Below are 8,580 nucleotides of genomic sequence, written 5' to 3' on the forward strand. Positions count from 1 at the left end.
CACAGGACAGCGGTCAAAGTTATCCTTAGTAATTAGTGGACTAAGGAATTTTTCTCGATTATGGAGGTGGTAAAAGAGTTCGTCGTAAAGGGTTACGTCGATGCAAGCTTGACACCTATCCGGATAGCTCTGAGTAGAGATACCGGATACATATAATGGAGCAACAATTTAGAATAGCTCCAAGTAGAACAGTTATTTGGAATAGCTCCAAATAGAGCGTGGTAGCTGCATCTAGGAGATGACATAGAGATTTGTAAAGCACACACGGATCTGAAAGGTTCAGACCCGTTGACTAAAACCTCTCTCACAAGCAACATGATCAAACATAAAACTCATTGAGTGTTAATCACATAGTGATGTGAACTAGACTACTGACTCTAGTAAACTCTTGGGTATTAGTCACATGGCGATGTGACCTGTGAGTGTTAATCACATGGCGATGTGAACTAGATTATTGACTCTAGTGCAACTGGGAGACTGTTGGAAATATGCCCTAGAGGCAATAATAAAAGTATTATTATTATATTTCCTTGTTCATGATAATTGTCTTTTATTCATGCTATAACTGTATTATCCGGAAATCGTAATACACGTGTGAATACATAGACCACAATATGAACCTAGTGAGCCTCTAGTTGACTAGCTCGTTGTGATCAACAGATAGTCATGGTTTCCTGGCTATGGACATTGGATGTCGTTGATAACGGGATCACATCATTAGGAGAATGATGTAATGGACAAGACCCAATCCTAAGACTAGCACAAAAGATCGTGTAGTTCATTTGCTAGAGCTTTGCCAATGTCAAGTATCTCTTCCTTCGACCATGAGAGCGTGTAACTCCTGGATACCGTAGGAGTGCTTTGGGTGTATCAAACGTCACAACGTAACTGGGTGACTATAAAGGTGCACTACAGGTATCTCCGAAAGTATCTATTGTTTTATGCGGATCGAGACTGGGATTTGTCACTCCGTGTAAACGGAGAGGTATCTCTGGGCCCACTCGGTAGGACATCATCATAATGTGCACAATGTGACCAAGGGGTTGATCACGGGATGATGTGTTACAGGAACGTGTAAAGAGACTTGCCGGTAACGAGATTGAACAAGGTATCGGTATACCGACGATCGAATCTCGGGCAAGTATAATACCGCTAGACAAAGGGAATTGTATACGGGATCGATTGAGTCCTTGACATCGTGGTTCATCCGATGAGATCATCGTGGAACATGTGGGAGCCATCATGGGTATCCAGATCCCGCTGTTGGTTATTGACCGGAGAACATCTCGGTCATGTCTACATGTCTCCCGAACCCGTAGGGTCTACACACTTAAGGTTCGATGACGCTAGGGTTATAAAGGAAGCTTGTATGTGGTTACCGAATGTTGTTCGGAGTCCCGGATGAGATCCCGGACGTCACGAGGAGTTCCGGAATGGTCCGGAGGTAAAGATTTATATATGGGAAGTCCTGTTTTGGTCACCGGAAAAGTTTCGGGCGATATCGGTATTGTACCGGGACCGGTCCCGGTGGTCCACCAAGTGGGGCCACCTGCCCCAGAAGGATGCGTGGGCCAAGTGTGGGAGGGGACCAGCCCCTAGGAGGGCTGGTGCGCCCCCCACAAGGGGGCCAAGGCGCAAGGGAGAGTGGGAGGGGGCAAACCCTAGTCCAGATGGGCCTTAAGGCCCATATTGGTGCGCCTCCCTCTCCTCTCCCCTCTTGGCCGCCTCCCCTTTGCCATCTAGGGCTGGCCGCACCCCTTGGGGGTGGGAAACCCTAAAGGGGGCGCAGCCCCCCCTTCCCCCTATATATAGATGAGGTTTGGGGCTGCCATACACATGAGAAATTCTCCCTCTTGGTGCAGCCCTGCCTCTCCTCCTCCTCCTCTCCCGTGGTGCTTGGCGAAGCCCTGCTGGATTGCCACGCTCCTCCACCACCACCACGCCGTTGTGCTGCTGTTGTATGGAGTCTTCCTCAACCTCTCCCTCTCTCCTTGCTGGATCAAGGCGTGGGAGACGTCACCGGGCTGTACGTGTGTTGAACGCGGAGGTGCCGTACGTTCGGCACTTGATCATCGGTGATTTGAATCACGACGAGTACGACTCCATCAACCCCGTTCACGTGAACGCTTCCGCTTAGCGATCTACAAGGGTATGTAGATGCACTCTCTTTCTACTCGTTGCTGGTCTCTCCATAGATAGATCTTGGTGACACGTAGGAAAATTTTGAATTTCTGCTACGTTCCCCAACACGGACCGCTTACAGGGGCGTACAACAGGGAGAGTGGATGCCGCGGGAGCCGATCGATACTGGGTTGACGGCTGCTGTAGGAGGACGCTGCAGGCACCCACGCGGAAGTGAGACGCACCACGAATGGGAAGGGCCTCGACATCGAGGGGGGCTTCTTGGAGCCATGCGGAGTCGTCGGCGATGAAGACGAGCGCGCCGAGACGGATCTCATGTCCAAAAGCCAAACCACCGCCGGAAACCATGTTGATGGATATTGGAGAAACTGAAACTCACCGAAAGTCGCTAAGACGCCTGCCGCACGGTGGGCGCCAATTATCGTGGGAGTAAGTCTGACAGTAAGGATAGGGAGTACGAAGGAGGAGGCAAGGTCCTAGCTATAGCGAGGTTGTACACACGAGTTTTACGAGTTCAGGCCCCTCTCGGAGGAGGTAAAAACCCTACGTCTCGGTGCCCTGAGGCTTGTCGACTGGAATATGTGTGTGAGTTGCAGGGGGTCCGAACCCTTGTGCCAAAGGAGGGGGTGGCTTATATAGAGTGCGCCAGACCCCTCCAGCCCTCAGTTACATAGGGTTTAATGTAAGTTAAGACAGAGGCGTTATTAGTAACACCTACTTTAATAGCTATTAATGACCTTTAAGACTACGGAGTGAACGCTTGACCGTTGTCATCCTGGGGTGGCTTTAGATCATCTATACTCCGAGGGATTCTTCATACGGTCGAGTGACTCTATGTTGGTCGAGTGGAATAGGGGTATCCGAGTGGAATAGCTGGTCGAGTGGCTTGCACTCCAAGGTGATTTCAGTCGGTATCTTCTATTGTACTACAAATTTCTTTGACTTTAGGTCAATGTCCTTGGATAGGGCATCTAGGTCAGGCCTATGACCCTACCCTAAGTGCATGGCATCGTCAGCATGCCAACCAAAATGTTTTATCTCTATCTTTTTTCACTTTGAGCTCTAGCACCTCTACAAATCCCTACTTCCCTCTGCGAAGGGCCTTTCTATTTACTTTATGCAATTTTTATTTTATTTGAGTCTCCATCTTCTCTTTTAAAGCACCAACTAAGGGGCACTATGAGCGTACTTGAGCATTGCGTGTAGCTAATATGCGAGTGTGTTTCATGGATGGATCAATGATTGAGCATAATGGGCTAGGGATAACTTGCTCTAGTGTTGATATTTTGAAAGACATGGTTGGTTGTTGATATGCTTGAGTATTGAAGTCTTCGTGTCAAAACTAGACTATTGCTTTGAATCATATAAAAGTCCAAATGTCCATGCTACAAAAGAAAATAATATGTGATGAAAATGATAGGCATCATTCCACATCAAAAATTATGTTTTTTATCATTTACCTACTCAAGGACGAGCATGAATCAAGCTTGGGGATGCTGATATGTCTCCAACGTATCTATAATTTTCGATTTTTCCATGTTGTTATATTATCATTCTTGGATGTTTTACAATCATTTTATAGCAACTTTATATCATTTTTTGGGACTAACCTATTGACATAGTGCCCAGTGCCAGTTGCTGTTTTTTTTTTTGCTTGTTTTTACTTCGCAGAAAATCAATACCAAACGGAGTCCAAACACAACGAAACTTTATGGAGTTCTTTTTGGACCAGAAGACACAAGTTGGGCCAAGGAAGTACCAGAGGGGGCTCCGAGGGGAGCACAACCCACCTGGGCGCGCCTGGGGGCCCAGGCGCGCCTTGGTGGGTTGTGTCCACCTCGGCCACCTCCCGCACCGCCTCTTTGCTCTATAAATACCCTAAAAATCCAAAAAACCTAGGGGAGTCGACGAAACACAATTCCAGCCGCCGCAAGTTCTAGAAACCACAAATCCAATCTAGACACCATCACGGAGGGGTTCATCATCCTCATTGGTGCCTCTCCGATGATGCGTGAGTAGTTCATTGCAGACCTTCGGGTCCGTAGTTAGTAGCTAGATGGATTCCTCTCTCTCTCTCTCTCTCTCTCTCTCTCTTGATTATCAATACAATGGTCTATTGGAGATCTATTTGATGACACTCTTTTTGTGGTGTGTTTGTTGGGATCCGATGAACTTTGAGTTTATGATCACATCTGTATTTTATCCATGAAATTTATTTGAGTTTCTTTGATCTCTTATATGCATGATTACTTATAGCCTCGTATTTCTTCTTCGAATCTTTTGTTTAGTTAGGCCGACTAGATCGATTTTTCTTGCCATGGGAAGAGGTGCTTTGTAACGCCCCAAGACCGGAGCTTCAGATGCCTTCCATGATTTCTGAGATTCATCGTGTGATTTGTTTGGTTCGTTGCATTCTTTTTTTTTCATCATGTGCATTGCATCATGTCCTCTTGCAACCTTTTTAAAAACTCAACTAAATAAATGGCATGGATCTTTGATCCATTTAAATCGAGGGAATTCACATGGAGAGTTCTCTTTATAACATACCCTCCCAATATTTAGGGAGCTATTATAAAATATTCCATTAGTTTGGAATCACCCATAAAAACACTTGCAAATATTCCTCATGTGTTTTCTACTTCAAGTTTAACTTCAAAACCTTGCCCGCATTTCTATACCGTTTTGCTGAGGTTCCTCCAAAAATTTCAACATTTTTGGACACTTCAAAATCCAAGTCCTAGTCCAAACCATTTGAATTAAATTCTAAATGAGTTTGAATTTAAATCTTTCAATCTTGCCCACTCCAGTTTTCTTGGGCCCTGCACCCGATCCCCTCACCGCCTCCGCTGCGAGACCCCCGGCCAGACCTCCTCCTTGCTGCCCTTGGTGCCGCGCCACCGGACCTCCCCGTCGCCCTCGTCGTCGACCATCGCGGCCCCTGCAACCTCCCCTCCTCCGCATCGTCGCCTCCCTATGGCCCGCGCCCGGCCTCCCACGCCACCACCCTCTCCAGTCACCTACATCATCACATTTCCCTCATCGGCCTCCTCTGCTTCGCCCGTCCCCGGCCACCGGTGCCCTCGCCGGAGCTTCTGCGAGCTACCCCGCGCCCCTGCCGAACCCTCCCGGTGACCTGCATCTCTTCTGGCGGCTCCGGCGCGCCTGCGCCACCTCGCGAGGGATGGCCTCTTGGATGCCCGCGTGAACCTTTTGCTCTGCTCCGTCCCTGACCTCCGCCCGTGACAGCTGTTGCTGCCGCGACTCGAGCTGCTACTCCCTGCGTCACCATCTACCGTCGCCTCTTTGCCATGGCCATCGTCGAGTTCCCCTAGGACCCCTGGAGTCATGTACAGGAAAACCAAGTCCGAAGACTGACTGTGGACGTGTTCCTGGTTCTACTTGGATTCGTCAAGACCGCCTACCTGGATCGTCAACTACCATCTCCGGGATTTACCAAGTACCACGACGTCGGTGTCCCTCCAAGTTTGATGTTGGAACGTGCACAACTACCATCGCCGAAGACCCGGGTAGCAAAAACGTCAAGTACCTATGACCGAAGACCAAGTACCCTTTGGATACGCCAAGTACCACGACTTCGCCTCTTGCTCGACAAGTACCGCACCGAACGCCAAGTACCAGGACGTTGAGGACCCGCCAAGTTCATCTACATGCGTGTACGACTACACATCCGGGATGCGTCGAGTACCTCTACGGAAGACACGAATGTCTACGAACCGTGTACGACGACCGTTGCCAAAGACCGTCGAGTGAACGTCTACCCACGCCATGTTTTTTGACCAAGTTCGATGACGACCTCCAAGTTCCACTACCGTCGCCTCCGGAAACCTTGGATGTGTCAAGTACCTCTTTAAAAACAAACGTGGACCACTACTCCCATGACTTCCGTGAACGACTACTTCCACTACATCGCAAGAACGTCTACTCCCGTCGAATCCAAACCGTCCCGTTTTCACGCTTTGAAGGTATAACCCCGAGACGACGCCCGTGAACGAATGAATGCATGTGTTGTATGAGATGCATGTTTAGATGTTGTATCCGCCCGTGAACGATTGTCATTGTCACTCGTTTCCATGCCACTAACCCATGGGAACCTGGCATCCGGGATCACCCCACCAACCCTGCTTGACACGCTCCCGCCACACTACCTTTTGCACCGGTATCTCCGTGAGCTACCGGAACCAATATGTTGTCATGGCATCATTTTCGGATTCGTTGCCATGGGACCTGCTACCTCTTGAGCACTGCGTTGGTTTTCCCTTGAAGAGGAAAGGGTGATGCAGTAGAGCAGCGTAAGTATTTCCCTCAGTTTTTGAGAACCAAGGTATCAATCCAGTAGGAGACCACACACGAGTCCCTTGCACCTACACAAACAAATAAACTCCTCGCAACCAATGCAGTAAAGGGGTTGTCAATCCCTTCACGGTCACCTACGAGAGTGAGATCTGCTAGATATGATAAGATATGATTTTTTGGTATTTTTATGATAAAGAGAAATAAAGATGCAAGTAAAATAAATGGAAAAGGAAATAACTAAGTATTGGAAGATTAATATGTTGGAAAATAGACCCCGGGCCATAGGTTTCACTAGAGGCTTCTCTCGAGAGCATAAGTATTACGGTGGGTGAACAAATTATTGTTGAGCAATTGACAGAATTGAGCATAGTTATGAGAATATCTAGGTATGATCATGTATATAGGCATCACGTCCAAGACAAGTAGACTGACTCCTACCTGGATCTACTACTATTACTCCACACATCGACTGCTATCCAGCATGCATCTAGAGTATTAAGTTCAAGAGAACAGAGTAACGCTTTAAGCAAGATGACATGATGTAGAGGGATAAACTCATGCAATATGATATAAACCCCATCTTGTTATCTTCAATGGCAACAATACAATACGTGCCTTGTTGCCCCTACTGTCACTGGGAAAGGACACCGCAAGATTGAACCCAAAGCTAAGCACTTCTCCCATTGCAAGAAAGATCAATCTAGTAGGCAAAACCAAACTGATAATTCGAAGAGACTTGGAAAGATAACCAATCATACATAAAATAATTCAGAGAAGATTCAAATATTGTTCATAGATAAACTTGATCATAAACCCACAATTCATCGATCTCAACAAACACACCGCAAAAGAAGATTACATCGAATAGATCTCCACAAGAGAGGGGGAGAACTTTGTATTGAGATCCAAAAAGAGAGAAGAAGCCATCTAGCTAATAACTATGGACCCATAGGTCTGAAGTAAACTACTCACACTTCATCAAAGAGGCTATGGTGTTGATGTAGAAGCCCTCCGTGATCGATACCCCCTCCGGTGGAGCTCCGAAAAAGGCCCCAAGATGGGATCTCATGGATACAGAAAGCTACGTCGGTGGAATTAGGGTTTTGGCTCCGTATCTGGTAGTTTGCGGGTACGTAGGTATATATAGGAGGAAGGAGTACGTCGGTGGAGCAACGTGGGCCCCACGAGGGTGGAGGGCGAGCCTGGGGGGTAGGCGCGCCCCTACCTCGTGCCTTCCTGGTTGATTGCTTGACGTAGGGTTCAAGTCCTCTGGATCATGTTCGTTCCAAAAATCACGTTCCCGAAGGTTTCATTCCGTTTGGACTCCGTTTGATATTCTTTTTCTGCGAAACCCTAAAATAGCTAAAAACATCAATTCTGGGCTGGGCCTCCGGTTAATAGGTTAGTCCCAAAAATAATATAAAAGTGTATAATAAAGCCTAATAATGTCCAAAACAGGATATAATATAGCATGGAACAATAAAAAATTATAGATACACTGGAGACGTATCAAGCATCCCCAAGCTTAATTCCTGCCCGTCGTCGAGTAGGTAAATGATAAAAACAGAATTTTTGATGTGGAATGCTACTTGGCATAATTTCAATGTAATTCTCTTAATTGTGGTATGAATATTCAGATCCGAAAGATTCAAGACAAAAGTTTAATATTGACATAGAAATAATAGTACTTCAAGCATACTAACTAAGCAATTATGTCTCTTGAAAATAACATGGCCAAAGAAAGTTATCCCTACAAAATCATATAGTGTGGATATGCTCCATCTTCACCACACAAAGTATTCAAATCATGCACAACCCCGATGACAAGCCAAGCAATTGTTTCATACTTTTGGTGTTCTCAAACTTTTTCATTAGGTAGAATAGAATGGTGCTTGTGGAGAAGACAAAAAAAGGAGAAGATAGTCTCACATCAACTAGGCGTATCAACGGGCTATGGAGATGCCCATCAATAAATATCAATGGGAGTGAGTACGGATTGCCATGCAACGGATGCACTAGAACTATAAATGTATGAAAGCTCAACAAAAGAAACTAAGTGAGTGTGCATCCAACTTGCTTGCTCACGAAGACCTAGGGCATTTGAGGAAGCCCATCGTTGGAATA

Source organism: Triticum dicoccoides, chromosome 2A, assembly GCF_002162155.2.
Source record: "Triticum dicoccoides isolate Atlit2015 ecotype Zavitan chromosome 2A, WEW_v2.0, whole genome shotgun sequence".
NCBI lineage: Eukaryota > Viridiplantae > Streptophyta > Magnoliopsida > Poales > Poaceae > Triticum > Triticum dicoccoides.